Source organism: Hipposideros armiger, unplaced genomic scaffold (genome assembly GCF_001890085.2).
Source record: "Hipposideros armiger isolate ML-2016 unplaced genomic scaffold, ASM189008v1 scaffold_176, whole genome shotgun sequence".
Lineage (NCBI taxonomy): Eukaryota > Metazoa > Chordata > Mammalia > Chiroptera > Hipposideridae > Hipposideros > Hipposideros armiger.
In genome coordinates, this window is record NW_017731526.1 from 2,054,499 (window position 1) to 2,076,570 (window position 22,072).

The following is a 22,072-nucleotide window of genomic DNA, read 5'->3' on the forward strand; positions in this document are numbered from 1 at the left end:
ATTATCCCCACATTACAGATGGGGAAAGAGGTTATCAAAACCCTTCTTTTTTTTTTTTTTTTTTTTTAGCTGAGCCATCCCGCCACCTGTTGGCAGCTCACGGCTGCTCAGCTCGGGCTGACTCGAACCACTGTTGCTCAGAGCTCAAACTCTTGAGCGAGCTCTTAACCAACTGAGCCACTCAGCCGGCCCTCTCAAAACCCTTCTTGATGCTTTTCACATAAGGATTTTAGAGCTCACCTCAAATTTGTGTTATAGACATAGCTTCTCTACCTAGTGACAATGTTGGGTGGAACTCAACAGGATCTGGTACTAAAAAGCCACCAGCCTTGGGTTTGGATATGAGCTCTTCCACTGTCACCCTTGGTAGAAAGTGGTTTTGGGTAAATAGACGAATCTCTGAGCCTCAGTTTACCCTCTGTGAAAATGAGAATGATAACACCTGTTTTGCAGAACAGCTTAAAAGAGTTAATGAGCTCACACGTGAAAGCATTCCGGCACACAGCAACCATGCAATAATTTGGGGGAAACAGATGTCAAGGAACTTTTCTACTAAAAGCCTCTAATTTCACACAGTGGCATTTCTACCTGGTGGCATTTTAGATTAATGTCCTTTAAGACTTAAAGACATGCATTTTAACAACTCCAGACACATGTGGTATCATCTCTCCGCTAGTTGTTCCTTATAAGCTGTACAGAATTAAGCAATGGCCTGGTTTTGCAAGCCTACACACATGTATCAGAAGTTCAAGAAATATTCTTTGTTGAAAAAATAAAGCAGTGATACCCCCATTCTACATAGTGTTTTACAGAACCTCACAGCAGCCCTGTGGGCCAGGAGAGCCATGGAGAGTGCTACAGTGTTTGTGGCAAGACCTAGTTTCTGGTCTCTCAGTCTCTACCCAACAATAGTCAATATTTATGTCACGTAAGTTAACAGCCTCTCTCTGCCACCACCCACCCCACTCGGTTTACGCCCTCTCCGCACTCCCCTGATGATGATGATGATAATCATCATAATTTCTCTGTAGTATCTCTAGTTGTTCTGAGAGAAAGGGGAAAGATCCCTGTCAGACAGTAGGTCATTAGGGACAAGAAGTTATGGACAAGTGTTTATAGAAAGGAAAACATGCCGCAGTCCCTCTCTGACCCCCACGCCCAGCCCCAGAAAGGAGCTCACCTCTGACCTCATCAGTGAATGCACAAAGGGCAACAAAGCCACCTGCTTTTTTCCACCTACATGTTTCTAATTACAGCCTGTGGCCAGGGCTATATCCACACAAGTAAACAATGAAATAAAATGGTAACAGTGACTAGAGAGGAAAGAGGAGCATCCACTTCCAAGCCGTCTAGTGCTCACAGTTGACAAAAGATCGGGTGTAAAATGAATCAGAGCCCTGGCAGACAGCACAAATTAGGTATAGAAACAAACCAGTCCCAGCACCCGCACTGCACGTAAGGCAGATCACAACAGCTTAAAGTCCTATGTCTTAGGACAAAGAAAAACCAATCCCATTGGACAAGCAATCCTTGTGTGAACACAGACCTTACTATCATAAGCAGGCTCGGGGAAGAAGGCTGGGACACTGATTCCACCTGACAGTGCCCACTGAAAGCAATGGAGCCCCGAGAAGAATCAGATGTGCTACCCCAGGGAGCAAGGAAGCTCCGTCTGCAACATACACAGAACCGCAGAAGAGGCCAGTTTCCCAAAGCATCCAGAAAGGTAACAGGATTTGGCTCAGAAGTGCAGTAGGACAAACAAGGGCATTCTGCTTAGTGTTCATGCTGGAAGAGCAGATAGAACAGCTGCCAACCCCAACGTCGCTCCTGATGAAAGGTACCGACCAGTCCCTGGGTGGGCTGGAGGCAGAATTCAGGTCGGTCCTGCAAACCCACACTGAGCACCCGGTAGGTGCCACACACTGCACAGAGGGCAAAGGGGACATAGAGAAAAGCTAGGCACACTTCCCCATCCTTAAAGAACTTGGAACCTTGTCAACATTCAGCTTTGACAACACCTTTCTGTTATACCAAAATTAAAATGCAGCATGGCCTCGAGGAAAGATCAGAGTCAAAGATAAACTGCAGATTTTACCAAGTACAGGCAAGGAACCAGCCCACGAGCAGAGGCATCAGAGGAATGGCCCTGGAGCACGCGCACACCACCACATGTGCACACTCAGGCCCTGCTCTGCACAGGTCAGTCCTCCAACACAGCCCCTGTCACACGTCGTAAAAGAACCACCCTTTCTATCAGCCATGTTCATTCCTAGTAAAGTCCTGGAAGATTCGTTGAAGTACATCAGTGAAGGCAGGAAAAAAGCTTGGAGCTAAGAGAAGCCTAGAAGGACCTCTTATACCTCAGCATACTCAATGTCACTTCTCACTATATAGCAACTTGTTTGTTTACAAGTCTCTCTCCTGGACACACAGTAGATACTCAATGAATGTTTGCTAAGCTGTAGAGACCTACCTCCAAAATCTTTTTCAAACCTAACTCAGTTTGGTCCTTGGAGGTTGGATCTGATGAACCCCAGGGGTGCTCCCACTGCAAAGCACAGCTTAAGAAGGGGAGACTGATGTGTGAGTGTCTGCTATCTCTGTTCCTATTTCCCTCTAGGACCTAGCTTAGGAGCCCACTGTGGTTCTTACTCAGGGGAGAAGGCAGGCAGAACCTACAGGTGTCCCCTGCTATAGCATCCACGCATAGGTGAGTGGGGGTGGGCTTGCCAAGGACGAGGTGGGGAAGGAGAATGGGAAGAGAAGCAGGCACCATGGAAACTCACTTCTGTTCAGTAGGCAGTGCCCAGCACCTGCTCAATGTCAGGCAGTGCTTAGGTGCCCTGCTCGTGTCCTCCTAGAGCCCTGCACTCCTCGAGGAAGCCCCAGCACACTCATTAGGTACCGTTCGCCTAACTGCTAAGCCAAAGGCTTCAGGGGTCAGGAATGGCGATGATCTTATTCCCAAGGGCATCTTCAGCCCTGACACAGTGCTCCGGTAATTCAGCAAATACCTACTGAGTGACCTGAGACACAAAGGTGAAAGGTCACAGAAGTGAGGAGAGAGAACTGTAGGTATAGAGTCAAGGAGGGAGCTTTTTCTTAGTACAAGCTGCGCATTTAGGACAACTTGGGGGTTAAAAGGCTCACTTGGATTTACTCTGAGGTAACATAATTACCATAAATTCCAAGTCAATTGTCACCAGCAGTCATTTTCTACGCCCTTTCCTCATGATGATTAAGCTATCAATGGCACCAGGCCGTCCTCCACATGACTCAAAGCGGATCTCAGGTTCTGTGACCCAGAATGAGTGAAGATCAAGCTGCTGTTTCTTGGCCTGTATGGTTCTGGTGCTGATTTGAGCCAATGCTGGGCAAAACTGCCTCCAACCCCAATACACTCTTACACACCCCCACCACTTACAGGCTCTGCGTGCTGGCAAGAAATCAGAAGCAGTCAAATGAAAAGCTAATCCTTGGGGTAAAATAGCTGAACTGCTGAAGATGGGCGATCAGAAGCTACCACTCTTTAGCTGGCAACTGACTGCACTGTGACACCGACTGTGTCTCTCCTTGACTTTCCTGCAGGCAGGACCGCCTCACTCTGAACCTTAGGAAGAACCACTTTGACACAGGACAACAAAATCTATTTTACATAGGGATGTTGAAGGAAGAACAGGTTACATTAGCAAATCATCTAGAATAATGACTGGTACAAAGTCGCTGTTCAATAAATGACAGCACCTTATATTAAATGTGAGTAACTCCCTTTAGGGTCACCTTTAGGAATACACTGTATTTTCATTAGTCTGAACCTCATTGCAGATGTAGCCTTAGTATTTCAACAAAAGAGGTTTGAGAATAGATAATACCTCAGGGGCCAGACACCCCAACCTGGACTTTCCGGGTCCCCTGCTCGGGGCACGTGCACTCACTACCTCTAAGACATACACACACACACACACACACACACACACACACACACACACACACACACACACACACACATACACACATGCATGTACTCACAGCACTCAGCTCCAGCTGGTAAGTGTGCTTTAGAATCATGACAGTTTACTTTCTTTCCCATCTGACCTCATACAAACACACTTTCTTCACCACCTCCCTGACCCCCAAATATACACATCCCGCCCCCCACCCACCCCAGTCTTTCTCAATTACAAAGCTCTTTTAAACCGGCTAAAACTTAAAATAAATACCAATGTGGAAACCTGAAGCATGCTGCAGTTGTCTGTCAGTCCCTGCCTTCTGCGGGAAGCCCCCAACTCCTGTCAGCTCTCCCCAACTTGTGAAGCGCAGTGGCCTTGGTGCAAAGCTGGCACATACAGAGAAAACAAACACATGGAGTCCTGCCAGCTGCGTCAGGCTCCGCTATTTATAGCAGGCGCACAGCGCGGGGAATTGGAAAGGCATGAGGAAGGGTCAGGAGCAGAGGGGTGGGGATAATTCTAGCCTGCTGCTGTGGAGCTCCACCAGCTGCACAGGATCCCCCGCTGAGGGCCTGCCATACCCAGGTGCAATCCATCCTGGGTATGACTCATACCAGTACTGTACTGGAGTGAAACTGAAAGTCTCTGAGGGCAGAGAGCCTGCTGTCTCTCTCACTCAGTACTGTACCCCCAGTACCTATCACATTGCAGTGCTTGGCACACAGTAGGAGCACAAGGCATATTTGTTGACTAAATGAACAAATTTGATTTTCTTCCTGCCTCCCCCACAAGGTCCCAGATGGAGGACAGGGAGTAAGTAGGTGGAGGGGAGTTTAGTGAGGAATGCCTAAAACAGTGCTTCTCAACAGCTGTTGGGTGGAAACATGTGCTAGCAAAAATAATCTAGGGAAAAGCTATATTAAGAAAAGCTAATGAGGTGTCTTTATTGCAGGCCTTCTCAGAGCCTTTAATGTGCCATTATGCATCGGGAATCACCAAGAGAGGACAGAGTAAGCACGGAAGCCGGAACTCACTTAACCACAGGCCTGGACTTACTTGACCACAGGCCTGGACTTACTTGACCACATTACTCTATTTTTTTCAGAGTACCACTAGTGAGGGGAACTTTGTCAAATATGCTTTGGGAAATATTGGCCTCAGAGGTTCCTGGAGAATATCCCAAAAGTAATTTGTAAAACAGCATGGTCCCATTTTTGTAAATAAAAAAATTACATATGAATATGTGGTATATAGCTATTTGGATTGTCATAGGAAAAGATCAAGAGACACTTAAATGTTGACATCAGTTATCTCTGAAGATGAGGGGATTTGTACTTCTTACATTAAACACTTCAGAAATATTCAAAGTGGGTATGTTATCACTTTTGCTATTAAAAAGAAAGCTATGCCAAATATCATTATGTCATCACCACTGATATTTTATCTTCCCATAGGCATGGGGGCCTCATTTCCCAACAGCCCCCTGGGCCCTAAAATGTTGCTTTTCCTCCCATATGACATCTAAACAGTTTCCTGTGTTAAGCTCTAACATTCAACTCCTTTGGCTTGTAAAGAGCATCCCCCCTAATTCTAGGATTGTTTCCACACAATATGGGCAAGTGCTTTGGAAAAGATGAAAACACATTTACTATTCTCTTAATGACCTTTAAAAATCTGAAATTACTTTATTTAGTAAGTTGTATAAAATGTCCATCAAGAACTTAGTTTGCTGAAATTAGCATGTTGGGCGTATAACGTTTAAAGACTGCCTTTTTGGTGAAGAGATTAAGAAGTACAAATTGACAGTTACAAAATAGTCATGGGGATGTAAAGTACAGCACAGGGAATATAATCAATCGTATTGTAATAACTACGTATGGTGTCAGGTGGGTCACTTCGTAAGCTATATAAATGTCTAACTACTAGGCTGACCACCTGAAACTAATATAATGTTGAATGACAACTATAATTGAAAAAATAGACTGCCTTTTTTTCCCTGCCAAATTACTAATTTCCTAGTTTAACTGGTTTGTAAATGTAATTAAAAGTCACTGAGATTTAGTGAATGTAACACACCAGGTTTTGTCACACTATGAGATTAAGACAAATACAGAGAACTGGAAGAAATCATCAGTCTTAGCATATAGCAAAGAAAGTATTTGACCACATATTGAGTTATTCTGTGCGAGACAATGTACATATAGTACCTAGTCTAAACCGCTAAACAACTCTATGAGGTAGGCAGTATTGTCATCTTCATTTGACAGATGTAGAAACTGAGGTTTAGAGAGATTAAACATCTTGCTCAAGTAAAAGGTTCAAAGCCAGTGCTATCTGCTTCCCCTGCCTACTGGTCTTGACGTCTGCCCTTGGTAGATTCAAGCAGGTATACAATAAACTATTTTCAAAAAACCCCAAAAACATAGAAAGGCTGAAAAAAAACAAAGTCATTCTGAGCTACAGTCATGCACTAGCCACCATGTTTCAGGAGGGATTGGATTGGCAAATCCTACAATGTACCCTGCGTCCAACTCCTGAACATGTGTTGTCGCCCACCCCACCCAGAGTCAGTCCTGAGGTCTGAATGCCTAAATGCCATGCAGAAGTTGGCCACAGCGCTTTGAGTCTGGACCCAAGTTATATGCACCAGCTTGTACTGAGAGACAATAAAGTTCTTCCATTTCTGGCCTCTCCCATCTGCCTTATTAAATCAGAGGTTCCCAACGCCTGCTGCATCGAAGAATTATCTGGGAACACTAAAACACACTAAGGCCAGGGCAGCACCTCAGACAATTTAAGATAGAACCTCTGGAGGTGGGGCCCAGGTATCAGTATTTTTAAAACTCTTTCCTGGAAACTGTGATGCGCAGCCAGGATTGGGAAGCACTGGGTATCTCTGCCATGGATCCTAGGGTCATTGTGATGAGGAATGTCTGCCAGAAATGCCCTGGCTGTATTGGGTGCCATGGTTGGAACGGAGAGTTTGCATAAAAATGTTCCCTACCCATATTATTTTAAAGAAATTTTTGTCATTTTTAAAGCTAATTTTTTTTTCATCTCACAAATTTACTATCTTAATATATTTTAAGGAATAAAACATTTTCTCAAAGCTTCTCTGCGATTTCCTCAGTTATTTGCTGGACTTTCAGATTCCGAGTTTTCTCCTCTTCACGTAGAAATAAAAACCCAAGAGGAGGCCACCATGGCCAAGATCTCCCATTTTGGAGGCCAAGACAGGCTCCAATACTCACTTCTGGGTGGTTAGCAGGAGACCGGAAGTTTTCCAAGCAGATATACATTTTAAGGCTTGCACATCAAAACCTGCAATACCATCAGTGATTTCCTTAACAAAGCCAGAACAGTCTCCAAGGACTCACAGACCACCAGGAAGTAGAACAGGTGCTAGCTGCCCAGGGGTCCCACATCTACTTAATACCAGGTCGCATCAGCGGGCTTTGCCATCACTGGTACCAGCTTTTTGACCGCCCAAAGGGTTAACAGTTCAGCCTCTAGCTTCTGGCCTTCCTTGAGGAGTAGATTTTCAGTTTGGTCCCGGATGGGGAGGAGACAGCTCCCCGCCCCCACCTTAGAGACTTGGGTCCCACCCAGCCCCTCCCTGCTCTGCGGCCCTCCCACTCCAGGAATGAAGCTGCCGCTGCCCAACATATACCCAGACCGGTTTCATCTCTTTCCAAATCCATTTTGTGTCTTAACTTCTGCCAAGAATAAAAATTAAAACACTCACACACATCATGCATGTATGTATGGGATGGGAGGTCAGAGCTGGAAGTTTAAACTGAAAAAGACCAGGCAGGGAGTGGGAGGGGTAGATTGTTGATGAAAGTCAGGGTCTGGAGACTTCCCCGGGGGGCCCGGGGTCTGTCACCCTGCCTGAGGTCACCGCTGGCTGCATACAGGGTCAGGTCTGAGGGGAAGTGTTAGCAGTATCCCCCCTCACGTTCCTCAGACACCCCATTCCATGCCCTTTAACCCCGCCACCCCTGCTCAGAGGGGCACAGAGCAGCCGAGCTGCCAGCACTCCAGGGGCCGGAAGTGGACTCCATTCCCCACACTTGGAGGGGCCGGTTCCTTGCCAACTCCAAAATGAATAAAACAGGACTTGGAATGACATGCAGGCCCTGGTGGTGCAGGCGGCTTGCAGGCTGCTCGTGGCCACCCAGAAAAAAGGGTCTGGAGCGAGCGGGAGGCTGCGTTCTCAGAAGCCTGTCCACCACACCCAGGGCCTGCAGACCCCTGAATCTGGGGCCCAGACAGAGCAGCTCCAATCCATCCCTCTCCTGTTCTCTCAATGCTGAATTCTTCCTTCGTGGCAAAACCAGGAGCCCCTGTGCTAACTGCAGAATGATCATACCTGAGGCTTCACCCCCTAAAGATCCCCCAGGGTTCCTATAATGGCCCCTTATCCAACTCTGAATCCCACCATCTGCCCCCTTTCTCTCCCTGGTGCACTAGGCACTCACATTACTTACACCTGTCCAGTTGGAACCCACCCTGGCTCATGGAATCACTTGCTTTACAAGTCAATAAACACTTATTGAACCCCCATTCAATACAAGGCTGGGGAATCCACAGGTAAAGTTCAGGTTTCACTAAGAGCTCAGCATCTGGTGGGGAGTAACACAGAAACAGCTCAGCACACCATGGAACAAACAGGAGTCAAACCTGAGTGCCCTAGGCTGGTGTGCTTTCCTTTCTAGGCCATTGTTGGGGGGGAGGGGGCAGGGAAGAGAGGAGACTGGAATATACACTTCTTTGAGAAAGGGTAACCTGTGGCATCCATCCTTGCCCCATCTGGCACACAGAGCATAGTAATGAAAGCAAAGCAGTTGTTTTTTTTTTCTTTCCTTTTTCTTTTTCTTCTTCTTCTTCTTTTTTTTTTTTAAGTATGCAAACAGGGTTTATTAGTGATACATTCTCAGGGAAGAGAAGAGGCCTAGGGTGGGAGAGAGAGAGCGAGAGAGCGAGAGAGCGAGAGCGAGAGCGAGAGCGAGAGCGAGAGAGAGAGCGAGAGAGAGAGAGAGAGAGAGAGAGAGAGAGAGAGAGAGAGATCACACCAAAGTAGTATTTTTTTAAAAACCCTTTTGTTTGTCTTGATAATTAATTGTTAAATCTGGATAATGGGTACATTGGGTTCATGATACTCTTCTTTCTGCTTTTATGTGTTTGAGTTTTTAAATGAACAGATAATAATGAAACTTATTTTTCTTTTAATAAGATTGTTAGAAAAAGATTCTCCCAAACTTTCCTAATCCTGCATCAACTTCTAGGAACCCCCACCCACCACCGACTCAGTTTCGTCTCTGTTAAGCCAAATAGCACTGTCAGGAAGGTTTCAGCCAGTGCCCAGGATCTGGTGGGGAGGCTGGTGTATCCCCTCTTTGACGTTCAAAGGCTCCCCAGTGTTGGGTCAAAGAGACAGCCCCATCCCTGAAAGGGGACTGCTGACTGCAATCAGCAGAGGCCCAGTCTCCCTAACTTGGGTCTCCCATGAGTCTCAGCAGCTGGCATTCTTCACGCTAAGGAGGCAGGTCAGAACACTCCCAGCCCAGGGAAGAGTAACACACCTCATTCTCGCTGAGATGAGAAGAAACAAGGTCTCGCTGCTTTTCCTCCACCCAGATTATGGACGTTTGCACTGGCATTTTGGTTCATTTCCTTGTGTGGGGAAAGTGAGTCCTGCCTGCCTAAGATTCCATCTCCTTTGGCCATGCCGTTCCTCGTTACTTCCTGATTTGGAAAGCATGTAGAACTTAGTTATTAAGGAGCCTCCCTGTCCCACGGCCATGAAGGCTGGCTTTTCCTAGAGAGGGGAATAGGGTGGCAGTGAGTAAAATTAGGACCCTGACATGGTTTCTACAGATTATCCTGAAGAGAAAGTATTAGAGAAGACTCAGGCCACCCCGGACACTTGCTGAAACTCCCAGTGCTTTCCTGTGCATGCCACTCAAACAGGTGACCACACCGTTGAAGGCCTCCCATGGCCCTCTCTGTACTAAATACCATTCCTTATGCTAAAGGTGATTTTTTTTAATGCATCACAAATATAAATTTATATTTTTATAAATATAAAGGCTATTAATAAAATCAACCTTTCTGAGATTCCCCGCTCCCCCCTCCCCCCACACACACACACAAATCGAGGAGAAAAACCCAAATATTAATTTGTCAGATAACAGGGCCGGCCGAGTGGCATGATGGTTAAGAACTGGCTCGGGACACCAGAGGGCCCCAGTTCGGATCCCACACATGAGGGCCAGTGACACTGCCCTCTACAGCTAAGATGCTGAACAACAGCTCAATCTGGAGCTGGGCTGCCGTGAGTCGCCGGTGACGGCATAGGCTGCAGCCCCTGCTGCAGTGAGTTGCCATGGGCTATTGTGTGTAGCCAGCAGCCAGCGTGAGCGGCCAGCAGCCGCTGTGAGCGGCCGTCCAGAAGCCGGCGACTAATCTGCCTCACCCAGGAAGAGCGCAATGATGGTGCCAACTTGGGCCAGTGAAGCAACGTCCTCCACAACTAGACTGAAGAACAAAAACAGCAACTTGTCTACCTGTCTGTTCCCTTTCTCTGATTCCCCAATGCTGTTCCTCTCTCTCCAATTCCCCAATAAAATCTTTAAAAAAAAAATTGTCAGATAACATATTTATCTTTTGGTTCAGAAAATGTGGTCCCTGTTCCTAGCTACACACTATCTGGCATGTACCTACAGAAGCCAGTCTGGGATTCTATCTCAGGATGCTCAGTTGTATCTCCTGGGGACAGAATGCAAGGAGGTAATTTAGGGGAGAAGGCTGGATTCGGTAAAGGATAGGGGTCCACAGTCACATGGTTCTGCTACTCTCTATCCTCTGCCTCCCCAGGCAAAGTGAGGCAAGGGCCAAGGCTTCTGGAAGCATTGATGGCCAGCCTCCCAGACTCTACAGAGTTAGACCCAGGAAAGCCAGGAAGCTCAATCCTGATTCCAAGGTTAACAACAAAAGCAAGGATTGCTGGCCTGTAGAGTATCATCCTCTGAAGAGTTTAAAGACCTTTAAACACTCCATGCATTAGCTTCTGCACACTCTGTCTTAGCGACAAATCTGGGACAGAATTATTAGCCCTCACTTACCCAGTGGACAACTAGGCAAAGCCACTACTTGGCAGCCAAGAGCTCTTAGTGAGTCACGGGCCAAGCTACAGATTGGAGGGCAGACGGCGAAGAAAGCAATGAAAGAAAGAGGAAGAGATATGGATTTGGGTCATCAGCATGGAATTCCCACTTCCCAGAGGGTCCAATGAGTCTTCTTCCTTCTTCTCACTGAACTCTGACACACCTGGCTGGGGTCCTCCAGTGTGAGAAGGTACCAGCTGGCCTCAGGCTGTGTTTCCTCCAACAGGAAGCAATGGAAGGGGGGGTCTAAACTTCAGTCCCTGCTGCTCCCCAGCGTGGGTACTCTCTCTACCTAGGACACACTCTTTTCTCAGCCCCTGGAACTTTTCAGCCTGGTTCAGCCAGATGACCCACACGATCCCCTCATTCGCATGCACTTCCCTTTCCTCTAATTAGGGTCCAGAGTTCGAGTGGGGTTGAAGGAGCCCCTCCTGGTGCTCCTGTTGTAAAGTCCATCCTCATCGCCTATCTCCCAGGGAGCCTCACTGTCTACAGTGACTGCTGAGTGCACTGAATACTGAGGGTCCTGCCACCAAACTCCTAAAGAATCCTAGTTTGTGAGGCTGACTCCACAAAGAAGCACCTCATGGCAGGGGAAATGTTCTCAATCTCTCTGCACCTGATGGGTCTTCCTCTAGAACAGCGGTTCTCAACCTTCCTAACGCCGCGACCCCTTAATACAGTTCCTCATGTTGTGGTGACTCCCAACCATAAAATTATTTTCATTGCTCCTCTATAACTGTAATTTTGCTACTGTTATGAATCGTAATGTAAATATCTTTTTGTTTTCCGATGGTCTTAGGCGACCCCTGTAAAAGGGTCGTTCGACGCCCAAAGGGGTCGCGACCCACAGGTTGAGAACCGCTGCTCTAGAATGACCACAAAACAGGCCCCAGGGCTCAGTCACTCCCGGGGCTCAGCAGCACAGACACTGATGCTGGAACCTGGGCTGTGCTGACAGCAGCGACTTCAGAGGTTGGGGGACCTGTGGCCCATACCACACGGGATGTGGTGTGAAGGAGGGCTGCTGCGGGGGAAGCTCACTTCCCCAACACGAGTCCGCGGCTCCAACGCAAGTAAAACAAACTACCGAGGAGGACGGCAAACAGCCGTGTGCTCCTCCTGTCTCTCTGTTTGGGAATGGGATGGGAAGGTCTGCACAGCTGACACTTCCAGATGTGGAGCCAAAACACAGGCAGCTCCTGACAGTTTACCAGCCTGGGCTAAACTCCAGTAGCACCAGGGCCAGGCCTGTTCTACGGTGAAGGAAGGGCACTGCAGACTCTGGTCAGGAGGGTGTCAGCACACGGCTCTGGGCACCTCTGCTGGATGGACATGTGTGTGGAGGGGGAATGTGAGAGAAGGCCATGTTTAAAACTGAAGGAGGTTGCTAAGTGAAAGAAGCCAATCTGGACAAGACTATATACTGCATGATTCTACCTATATGACATTCTGGAAATGACAAAACTATGAAGATAGTAAAAAGAGCAGTGGTTGCCAGGGATTTGGGAGAGGGAAGGAGGGAGGGCCAAAGAGGTGGAGCACAGGGGATTGTAGGCAGTGCAACTATTATTCTGTATGATACAGTAATGGTGGGCATGTGTCATTACGCACTTGTCAAATCCCATAGGATGTATGTATAATGCAAAAAGTGAGTCTTAATGCAAACTAGGGGCTTTAGTTAATAACAATGTGTCAACATTGGCTCATCAGTTGTAACAAATTTGTTCCACTAACATAAGACGTAATAGAGGAAATTGGTGGGGAGCAAGGAGTGTGTGGCAACTCTGTAATTTTCACTTAATTTTTTTCTGTAAATCTAAAATTGCTTTTTAAAAAAAAGCCTATTAATTATTTTTCTTTTCTTGAGTTTAAAAACAACCTGGAGGAGGAAGAGGTTAGGGCCATTCTCCAGCTCTCGAAGATGCCGTAGATATTGGGTCTGGGGCTCTTGGCAGTGTAATTTCTCAGACACGTTTGTTGTCAGCACAAGGCTTCTTGGGATCTTTATCCTTATTTTTATTCTTCCTTAGCTTCTAAATCTATAACTGAGTCAGAAATGACTAATATGCCATTTGAAGTCAGATCTATCCCCTCTGGGCAGACATCCAAACATGCTATTCCTTGTACTTACATGCTTCTCAGCTCTCCCATAGTAGAGAGCATCTCTATGGCTTGCGTGCCCAGCACAGAGCCTGACCCCAACAAGCCCTCATGCGTGTGGAGACATGAACTATTCTTGAATTCATCCCATGTTCCTCCTGTCCCTGGCTCGTGGCAACAAACGAGATTTAACAGAGCTCCAGTTCAACTCAGGTAACTGTGCTAACAGAACGGGTGCAATGCAGGGGTGGTACAGGCACATTTAGGAAGCCCCAGGTGAACAACTGCACTAGATACTCTTGGGGGTGGTGAAGATGTGCTGGGCTTCTCTGCATCTCCTAGCCAGGCCTAGCACGTGCTGAGCATAAAGTAGATGTTCATTAATTCTTCTTAAGTGAGCTATGTGAACGGGACAGAGATGCATCCATTCTTACCTTCCCCTTATAGATGGAATACCCACGGACATTCCTGAAGTCAGTCACCTTGAGGAAGAGAGAGGAATGAACTGGGCTATGTATGCTGCAGCCTAGCATACCGCTTCCTGGCTTTTCTAAAACACTCTAATATTATTAGAATCCTCTCTCACATACCTCCCTATACACACACCCAGAATTTTTCTTATATAATCTGTATGTAATTGTTTCATTTTCTTTGAAACTCCTTGTGAGACTCAGGAGAGCCATGCAGACTAGCGTAAAAAAACAAAAAACAAAAAACAAACAAACAAAAAAACCCAGCAGATTACACACCAGATTCTATTCTAGGCACAGGACGAGAGCAAGAGACAAAACAAAATCCCTGATCTCAAGGATCTTTCATTCTCGAGGGTAAGCAGGCAATAAGCAAATGAACAAATAGAAATATGTCAGGAGGATAACAATGAGGAAAAGCAAGTTAGGTTGAAGGGGGAGAGAATTATGACGGGAGTGCGATTTAATAAAGGGTGGTCAGATTAAGGGGGCTGTGAGGCAGGGATCTCAGTGAAGTGAGGGAGGGACTGTGCAGATATCCAGAGGAAAGAGCCTTCCAGAAAGAGGGCAAAACAAGTGCAAAGCACCTGAGTAGGGTGCTCAGTTAGCTGGACGGAACAGCAAGGAAGCCAACGTGGCTGTGGGAGTGGGTGGGTGGTGGTGGCGGTGGGGGCCAGAGCAGTCAAGGGTGGGGCTGAGGGCGTTTGGAGCTTTCTCTGAATGACACAGGGGCGCCATGGAGAGTTCTGGCTTCTCTTTTGGAAGTTGTCACTGACTTCTCTATGGAGAACAGGCCGTAGGGCAGGGAGATCAGGGGAGTGGAAGCAAGAACACTTGGGGAAACGGCTGCAATAGCCCAGGTAAGAAATGTCGATGGAAGACTAGGGTGGTGAGAATTTTCAGGATTCTAGAAATATTTTAAAGGTAAAGCCAGTATCATCTGAGAATGTAAAGTAGAGTATGAGAGAAAGAACAGAGCCAAAGATGACTCATAGGTTTTTGGTAGAATGAATGATGCTGAATTGGGGAAGAAACAGAGGAGAAGGCTGGGTGGGAATTCTTTCCCAGTGACCAGGCCTGAGGACTGCTACCTAATGGTGCACACGGGGCTGGGCCTTGCCCCACAGTGGACTCCTCTCTCTCACGTCTTCTCATGCCTTTATCTCTGTAGACCTTGAGCCAGTGGGGGTTCCAGGCCCCCCACTTAGACCTTGAGCCAGTGCAGCCTTCCACACACTCTACTGTCTAGCTGTCCAATCCATCAATAGCCCTCCTTTCATTCTGTCCCTCTTTCCCCTTCTCTCCTTTGCTAATAACAGCCACCTTCCACTGAATGCTCGCAATGCATTTCATGCACTTTATATGCAGTATCTTGTTTCCTCTTTGCAACAACCTTAAGAAACTGGGGTCTCAGCGGCCAGCCAGGTAGCTCAGTTGGTTAGAGCGCAGTGCTCATAACACCAAGATTGCTGGTTCGATCTCTGTGTGGGCCACTGAGCTGGGCCCTCCACAACTAGATTGAAACAACTACTTGACTTGGAGCTGATAGGTCCTGGAAAAACACACTGTTCTCCAATTAAAAAAAAAAAAAGAACAAAAAACCTGAGGTCTCAGTTTAGTTTAGAAAACTAGCCCAGAGTCATACACTTAGCAATTGGCAAGGCCAGGGTTCACACACAGGCCTGTCTGGTTTCAAAGCCTCCCCCTTAACCAGGATGCCACACAATCTCCAACCTAGAAGTGGCCCCAGAAATACTACTCTGTCCTGGAACAATTATCTGTATCCAGCACTTCACCCTTTTTCTAATAAGACTCATTCTAGACTTCAGTCCTCTCAGGTGGGGTCTCCCATATGCTCCCCAGACTCCTCTGTTCCTTCCTCTCTCAGGAAGAACATTAACTAGGATCCTCCTGCCGTGAGATCTTTTCCTCTCCCAACTCCTGCAGGACCCTGAGACCCTTCATTGTCTCTTCTCACTAGAGAGGGAAAGGCAGCTCATCTGGAGTGACCTGGAAGGGTCTCTGGCAATAGGACCGAACTGCCTCCAATCCAGGCTCCTGCCCTTGGAAAAAGAAATGCATCACAGAAGCAGATGCAGCCCTGGTGCCCAGCCTCTGACCTCTGGCCAGTTCCCTAGAATGTCCTATCTCCTCACTCATCTTAGGCAGGCACAGATGCCAGGGGCATTAGGCTTTTGTCGTGAGCATGAACATTTTGAATCAAAAGTGTTCCCTTGTGCCATCTCATTGCCTCCTAATAGTGCTCTGACGACGCAGCTTGCAAGGACAGGGAAATAAAGATACACAGAGTTTCCAAGACTTCCTCTCAGTTACCCAACTAGTTGGTCACATAATTATATCTTAAACCCCAGTGTCCTAGCACTCCACACACCCCCAACCCAGAACACCCTAGCTATAAGCTTTCCACGTTTGTCAGAGAAAAACAAAGAACTGAGGGTAACTACATGTCCTCCACAGACAAATCTCCACCACTCTCTTCAGCCAGGAGGGAGAGGTGTGTTTTGCTCTTCTGCAGGTAACTGCCTGTAGAATTCTTTCTGCTGGCTGCCCTGTGAGGATTTGCCTGGAAGGTACCATCTCCTGTCAGTTACCTGTCTGTCAAAGCTGCGGCTTCCTTCCTCGGGGTATTTTTCTGTACAAGCTGCCACGTCTCCTGACCAGTAAAAGTATCTGCTGGGCCAAACGCCTTCTCCTGCTCACCCCACCCAGGCCACAGAGGACCTGCTTGATCAGACTTGCAGACACCCGAGAAGCACATGGATTCAGCTGGCATCTATACTAAAGCAGAGATGCAGAGAGCCAATTCAGATGATGTCCCAGAGGGGAGAGAAAAAGTCAGGAGACATGTTCTGTGCTGAGACTCAAGACGGAGGCAGCTTTTGGCACTGTTTTCAAAGTCTGGCGCAAGCTGTGCCACAAAGCCTGGCTTCCTCGTGCTGCTGCCACCGAGCCAGTCAAAACCTTGCAGCTGTGGTCGCAGGTTGCATTTTGTGTCTCTTAAGGCAAGTTCCATAAAGGCCCCCATTTACACTTAGTTGTAAAAGAAATAGCTCCACCAAGTTATGGGGACTCTGCTTTGGGGGAGAGATTGAGCTTTTTTTTTTTCCTCTTCAAATCCTGAGTTTTGGAGTTGGCAGCCCTGCAATGAAATCGTGCTTTCCCCACTTACCAGCTGTGTGACCAGAACAAGTCACTGTAGTTATTGAAACTTCAGCTCCCTTATCTGCAGTAGAGGATCATAATGCCCATCTTCACAAGACTTCTGGGGGACTGCAGAAGTGACGCTTGTGGTGCTTAGCACAGGGTTGGGCACACAGTAGGTGCTCACTAAATAGCAACTATTCTCCACATCACCACCAGGACAGCAGAGACAGGCGGTGCTGCCTCGTTGGCACTGAGATTCCCCAATCTCAGCCTGCCCTCCGGGTCCACAGCTGATGGCCTGAGTGATAGGGTGAGAATAATAATCCTTCCTTCCCGTGATGAAGGGTACCTGCTGCTTATGTGTGCTTACCCTCTTGGGGGAAAGGCTCTCCACATAAACACAAGACTTCGTTTATAAATTCAGAGGAAGAAAAATTAACTTCATCACAATACCGCCTTCAGCAACCTGTTCCATTCTTTCCACCCAAACTCAAGACCTTTGTGGTGTTCCCGTGACAGGCGATTGGTTGCCAACCTTGTTGTTCCCTTTGGGCAGGAGAGCCGAGCTCCCCCACCCCTCCTCTCTCCCATTGTCAAAGACCACCCAGTGAAACTTGCTGGCAAGCTGCCACAGTCCAGACAGGCGAAAGCTGGGTCTAACTAGCCAGCTTCCATCCCGGCAACAGAAGGCTATAGACCCCAAAGCACCTGACTGCGGGGCTTTCACCTGGAGCTGCTGCGGCCTTCACGATGGCAGACCACCAACGCGGTCAAGGCAGGGCTGCAGGTGACTGCTTCGAAGGCCTGCACATTGGAGGAGCCATGAGCGCCTAACACGTGGCTATAATACAGTAGATTTTTATATAACTTGTTCGCTACAAAACATCCATTCATAATGACAGAGGTAAACAGCTGTGAATTTCCATCATTTTCTGTGGTCTTACTTGCAAAAGAGGGCACTGTGCTCGCTGATTGCAGTATGAAATCCCCTTCAGGAGGGCACAGGTACATAAAAAGTCAGAGCTACCATAACACCGTGATGGGATGATCATCATTAGACAGAACGCCGAGTCAAGCGGGGGAGACGATTTGTGAAATAATTAGAAGCAGCCTCTGCTTTCACAGAAAAGTAATAAACCCAGACACCCTCTCCCCCACACCCCTCCAATTTTCCTCTCCAATTAACTGTGACCCATACCTAATAAACCTTCTGGGATTGTAATGTTAGGTAAGTTCAGACTAGTAAAGGCACTTGGCTGGGGCTAATCTGGAAAAATACTGGCAGGGCCGGGGAAGATGGGGGAGGGCTCCCCTCAAAAATCTAATTCCATCCCAGCCTGGGGGGCCCTCCAAGGCCAGCTGCCTCCACATTCTCTCCTCCTCTTACCTGTACGTAGCTCCCATCCCATGTGAGCTACCTCCCAGCAGCTAAGGAGGTTCAGGGCAACTGGAGAGAGTCCAGCGACTTTTATTTCTTCCTAAAATAAATGTCCCCTCGCTTGCTACCCTGTGAATGATTTCAGAGCCAAGCAAACCTACCCAAGACAGTAGAGCAAAGGGCAAACGGAACTGAAAGGTAAAAAGCTGAATTCAGGCATGTGTTTCTAGAATTGTCAGTTAATATCTGACATGGAGGAGAAAGAAAAAACAAAAAAAGGCACATTTTTCCTTTTTTCCCCTGAAAGCTATTCAGTAACTGGTTTTAGAAGCTTGTCTAAGATTCACATTTCTGAGATTCTGCATTCAATGCAGAGATTCTAGTTTTTAACTTTCCTAAACTGAAAAGACAAAAACAAAAACCCTACTCTGAACTTAAAATCTTCTGTCTCGAGAATAATTCAGCCTATCACCCACTGAGGAAAAGTAAGTTTTCAGGGAAAAAATAATGAACACATATGGGCAGAGGTAAAAAAATAAATAAATAAAAAAATTCAGTATTGCCAGTCCCATCTCTGCCTTAAGAGTTAGCCTGAGATATTGGCTCTCTTCCCTCAAGAAGCCTTTCTTAATTGATCCAGTAAAAGTACTTTTAACACTAAAGCTTGTATTGTATTGCTCTGCATTTCTCTTCGCCTTAGTAATTGGATTCTGAGCGGCGTGGGCTCTGGGATAGAGCCCGGGCACACAGCAAGTGCTGGATAAAAGCTTGTGGGAAGGATGAAAGCTCCAATCTACACACGTCATCACCCTCGTTTTGTCCAATGCTGCCCAAACTGATTTTAGAGGAGAATAAACATTGCTTTGCCATCCTTTCTTCTGCACAGGTCCTTGTGCGTTATTTTTTATTCAGCCCTACTTAGCCATATTATGTACTTTCCTGTTGCCAACCAGAGAACTATAATAGTGAGACTTTCCTCAACATTTTCTCTAGCAACCAAATTAAGTTGACTCTGTATTATTGGCTTGGATCTTTCTCCTGTGATTTCCTCTTACTGCCCAATAATCCTGTCCTGAACATCAAAGGCCTTCTTTGAAGATAAGGCCAAATTCACCATTAGGGACAGAGAAATTATTTCTTAACTTTATTTCAGAAGATGGAACGATGCAGAATCCCTCTGGGTTTTGTGAGATAAACACTGCCAGGTTCATCAGATCACAAGGCATTGCCTGTAAGACCACTGACAGAGACATAAACACAGGGCTTTCCTTACCCAAACCTAAGCAGGACTTTTCCACAGCAGTCTTAGATTCCAAATCCCATAGTAAATGGTTTGTATCCAACATGTTGAACAGTTTGCCTCAGGGAAAGGGGGGTTAACATGGTCACCCCAAGGGAAAGAGGCCACAGGCTCTGACTAAGAGTATCTGAGCCAAACTAGAACCACCATGTTTAGTCCAGATTCCACTCAAGCTGGACCCTTCCAACAGAAAAGGATGAGAGACACTTTATTTTCAAGTAGCAACACAAAATGTGAAAAAATGACTGACCCGATATGCCAGAGACAGTAGACTGTGGGCAGAAAAACCTCACCTGCTTCTTCTACTTCATGGCTGCTACCCTCAGACGCTGTGAATGTTGACAAGACTTCATGGGTCATGGATTGAGGGAAGCTTGTGCCGGGACTGAGGGAAAAGAGAAGTGTCTCATCTTTTGAACAACCAAATAAACAAACACTTCCGAAGTATTTGCTTTTTATAAGGTGCATCGCTAAAAACTCAAGTAATTCCTTATTAACCCATTTTATAAATAAGAAAACAGAGAAAAAGTAATTTTTCCAAGGTCATAGACTTCCTTAAATCTCCAGTTACCTGGCTCCTTGCTAGAAATAAAATGAAAAATGGATTAAGGACAATGATTACATTGAAAACAGTTTGTTGATCTTACAAAAAAACGTTACCTGTGTATCCAGTCGTCCATTTTCATCAACATTCACCAAACATCTCTCAAGAACACATTATCAGTAGGCCTAATACAGCGTAAGGTAGGCTTACAGGGAAGGGGTCGCGGGTGGTAAGGCAGCAAGCAAGGAATGAACCCAGGTAAAATCAAGAGTCAGCAGCTACATGGGTCAGGCTGGAGCAGAAGATAATGTCACCCTACTGAGGTGACATTATCATGAGGTGGGACAGAGCCACACAAGGAAAGGCTAAGAAATCTGGGTTGTAAACTTACACTGTTTTTAAGCTGGGTGGCAACTTTTTTGTGGGACTGATGAAGGATGGGTGGGGTGTGATAGGTAGACAATCCAGCCATGGGTCCACAACAATTAATAAGGGCATGACCAAGCATGATGGAAGGAATGGAAAAGATGGGGCGGGTGGTTGGGATAATAAAAGGAAGGGTAGGAAAGACTGGACAAGCTTGGGGAGGGAGTCTAACTCAAGTGGCAGTGGACATGCAGGGATCCATTAGCTTAGTGGTTTGAGCCAGTGTGAATGGAGTCCACAGGCAGAGCCAGGGCTCCAACCCAAGTTTCCTAATCCTCAGGGCAGTGCCACTGGAGATGGATTCTTTCAGCCTTACTTCCTGCATTCCTCCCCTTCTCTACCCATTACCAACCCTGAGGGCTCCGTGGAGGCAAAAGCCCTATTTAGGAAGGCTTTTTGTAAACGTGGATTTCTAGATTAAAAACAAACACCCTCTTCATCCCACCCCTCTGCCCCAAATATTTGATTCAGCCTCATGAATGATGAAAATATTTCATGTGAAGGCTCTATGTGGGAGAACTCTTAGGATTTAGGTTGTTCCCACCAATGGCACAGTGGTTGGACATAACTGTTCTCTGTGAGTCTTTGGTCAAGCACAGAGATTCTTCAGGGCTATGTGACTACAAAAGAATCTCTACTTTTATCATATAACGATATGAAAACTAGGTACACACAGTAAAACCTTGGATTGCGAGTAACGTGGTTTATGAGTGTTCTGCAAGACGAGCAAACATTTCTAATACATTTTAAGGTGGTAAACGAGCAATGTCTTGCAATATGAGTAGTTTGTTTCCGGAACAAATTATGCTCGCAAACCAAGTTATTACTGTACATGAATGAAGAAAAACATGTTGTATTACAGTATGGGATTGTGGGTAATTTTCAAAAACATTTTATTTATTATCAGATGCTTGTCCAATAAATAAAAATTGGGAGGGGGGTAGTTTGGAGAACCATCCTTTGATTAAGAAAGCATATTCTCCTGTGCCAAGAAAGCTCCCAACCCAAGGTTTGATGATGTACTAGAAATGCTGAATTGAAGTGTGGCGATGACAAGAAGTTCTATATACTAAAGTAAATAGATTTTTAAAAATATAACAAATCGCTTTCTTTCCTCCCCATCTCCAATTTCCATTTTCTTCTGTGTCTCTTATTTTCCCAGATAGCAAGGAGGTTTGGAGCTTGGAGGAAAGAAAGCAAACTCCAAATTTTGTATACTATCTTTTGGTGCCAGGTTAATACTTTCTTATGCAGGGGCCATAAAGTACTGGACAGCAATTATCTGTTGCACGTGGGTTTTCTTCCACTTCTTCCTTTGTTTGAAAGACAGAGAGAAAAACCCTTATTCATTAACCATATCAGTGTCTTTGCTGAAATCTGAACTCAGACCCCCTAGGGTGCTGTGAAATACTGTGACCAGCAGTCTGCCTCTCACCTTTCTCGCTCAACCCCTGGGGATCCCAGGGAAGTCAAGTGAATTATTTCATGAATAAAATCTACTTCTTAGGGCATGGAAACCACAGATAAGTTGCTGAAGACAGCTGGGAGCCCAAACACTTGAAAG

The 22,072-nt window shown here is 46.4% G+C and overlaps 1 protein-coding gene across 5 annotated transcripts in view; it reads right to left on the minus strand.

Moving 5' to 3' along the window:
• The window catches only part of BOC (BOC cell adhesion associated, oncogene regulated), a 71,926-nt gene that overhangs the window by 47,154 nt on the left and 2,700 nt on the right, over positions 1-22,072 (minus strand). Inside the window, exons 2-4 of one of the 5 annotated variants that reach the window (XM_019652268.1) lie at positions 19,832-19,923; positions 16,308-16,494; positions 13,660-13,707 (exon numbers count right to left, since the gene is read on the minus strand). The gene's annotated coding sequence lies outside the window, so the exon portion shown is untranslated. Of the gene's footprint in view, positions 1-4,223; positions 4,343-13,659; positions 13,708-16,307; positions 16,495-19,831; positions 19,924-22,072 lie in introns of those variants that run through there. The other 4 variants (XM_019652269.1, XM_019652267.1, XM_019652271.1 and 1 more) reach the window with 4 other exon arrangements.